The sequence below is a fragment of the Coffea arabica genome, chromosome 10e, assembly GCF_036785885.1.
Source record: "Coffea arabica cultivar ET-39 chromosome 10e, Coffea Arabica ET-39 HiFi, whole genome shotgun sequence".
Classification (NCBI taxonomy): Eukaryota; Viridiplantae; Streptophyta; class Magnoliopsida; order Gentianales; family Rubiaceae; genus Coffea; species Coffea arabica.
The window spans coordinates 13,730,601-13,732,939 of record NC_092328.1 but is presented as its reverse complement, the minus strand read 5'-3'; the positions used below and the strand labels follow the sequence as shown (position 1 = coordinate 13,732,939).

The 2,339-nt window shown below is 35.7% G+C and overlaps 1 pseudogene; it reads left to right on the top strand.

Annotated features, from left to right (window-relative positions):
* Positions 1 to 919: 919 nt before the first annotated feature.
* LOC113711306 (wall-associated receptor kinase-like 1) lies at positions 920 to 1,991 on the top strand (annotated as a pseudogene).
* The last annotated feature ends 348 nt before the right edge of the window (positions 1,992 to 2,339 follow it).

Here is a 2,339-nt window from a genome sequence, read left to right as displayed (position 1 = left end):
TTGAGAAAACTATTTTAATCTTCTTTAACTTTAATTTTGAGAAATCTTGTACTTGTATCTTTTAGAAAAGTTCTAATTTATTTCCTGCTCTTATTCTCTTATTTCCAGACCATTCTACCAATTAGCAAATAGAAGTAAATAAGACAGTTTTATTTTCAAATTGTTTTCTCTCAACTTGTTCCAATTGTTATGGTAATTAAAGTTCAGAAACTAAGAAAAATGGGTAATTTGGAAAAAGAGAATAGTAAAGTTCAGAATTTATAAAAATGGCTTCAGCTTTTGAGAAATTCTTGTAAATGAGGAATTGGTTACTCCTCATAAATTGTAAAAGAATCTTGTTACCAGCAAATTCAAGAAATTGCCCTTGTGAGATGCATTCCAGTATGTGTGTGTGTGTGTGTCTTAAATGCACACTTTTAGATGTACACCTATGTCACTAAACCATACTTTTTTTGGTGAAGGTGCATATATAGAGATCACATTTTTATGAGGATGATTTAACCATTTAGTCATAAATTCATTAGTTTTTTTAATTTGTGAATAGTAACGATATACCCTATCCATAAATTTTCCAAAACTAACGCCCTTGTTTGTAAAAATTTATCTGTTCTATCTGTATATGGCCCCGTTTAGCAAATAACTTTTTGAGTGTTTGTCTAAAATTTTACTGTAGAAATTGTAGGAAAAATTTTTGAAATGTGTAAATTTTTGGATATTTTAAAATGTATAGTTTAAAAACTTTGAATAGTTTTTTGAGATTACTATAACTAAAGTTGTTAAAAAACTTGTAGAAGACAAACTTTGTCAAAAACTTGTTTGCCAAACAGGCCATACATTTTCTAAAATAGTGTACATTAGATCTGCTTCTTGATATTAAACAAGTCTTAGCCATTCAATTATATAGTTGAACGTTTTTAATATGGCACCATGCTGGACTTTCGCATGTGTTTTCGCTGGCATAGGCGTCATAATTTTGATAGCTGCTATTGTACCTTGTACGAACTAGTAAAAAGGAGAAAGGACAAAATGATCAAAGAAAAATTTTTCAAAAGAAATGGTGGACTTTTATTACAACAGCAGCTATCTGCTGATGATAGAGAGTTATCAACAAAACAAGGGTTTTCACTGCTAAAGAGTTCGACAAGGTCACTGTTCACTTCAGTGGAAATCGAGTACTCGGACGAGGTGGCCAAGGTACAGTCTACAAAGGGATGCTAGCAGATGGAAATCTTGCAGCAATAAAGTAGTCTAAGAAGGTTGATGAAAGCCAACTGGGGCAATTTATTAACGAGGTTGTCATTCTGTCACAAGTCTACAAAGGGTTGTTGTTTGGAGACAGAGGTTCCTATGCTGGTGTATGAATTTATCCCGAATGAAACCCTCGATAGACTCGTTCACAATGAGACTGATGATGAGTTCCCCTTCACCTGGAGCTTGAGATTGAAAATAGCAGCAGAAGTAGCAGGGGCGCATTGGCATACCTACACTCTGCAATTACAATTCTTATTTATCATAGAGATATCAAGTCGAGCAACATACTCTTGGATGAAATATACATAGCTAAAGTGTCTGATTTTGGGATTTCGAGGTCTATTTCAATCGATAAGACTCACCTTACTACTCAGGTGAGAGTTACTTTTGGCTATTTGGATCCAGAATACTTCCAGTCGAGCCAATTTACAGAGAAAAGTGATGTTTATAGCTATGGGGTTGTTCTGGTTGAACTCTTGATGAGAAAAAAGCCAGTATCATTGTCAGGATCATTTGCAGATAGTCACTTGGGCTTGGCAAAAAGGTTTTTGGTGATGATGGATGAAAATCGTCTCGACAGCATTCTTGATCCACAAGTTCTAGATCAGAGGGTTGAAGAAGAGATCATTGCTGTCGCTGAACCTGCTCAAAGATGCCTAAACTTGAACGGAAAGGAAAGGCCTACCATGAAAGAAGTAGCTATTGTGTTGGAAAACATTAAACTGTCAGCAATCCTTTAAATATTCAAGTAAACTTTGAAACTCAAGGGTTCGAGAAGGGAGAATCTGAATCAGTTATTTATCCTTCGTGGACAACCGGAAGATAACATCACCTTAGGTTCTGCTAGGGGTGGGTATGGGTCGGGTACCCGTCCCCTGCGCTATTTGGTTGATTCGACCCACACTTTGCAGGTCAGCCATTTTCTGACCCTTATCCAGCCAACATATCAGCAGGTACTCGATATAATTGGGTACCCGCTGATATAGGATCGGGTCAACGGATATTCGTCCCACCTCATGCAAAGAGAATACAAGAAATCGGGAAAAATTAAAAGAATTCAAAATCAATAAAAATTTAAAATAAGTAGT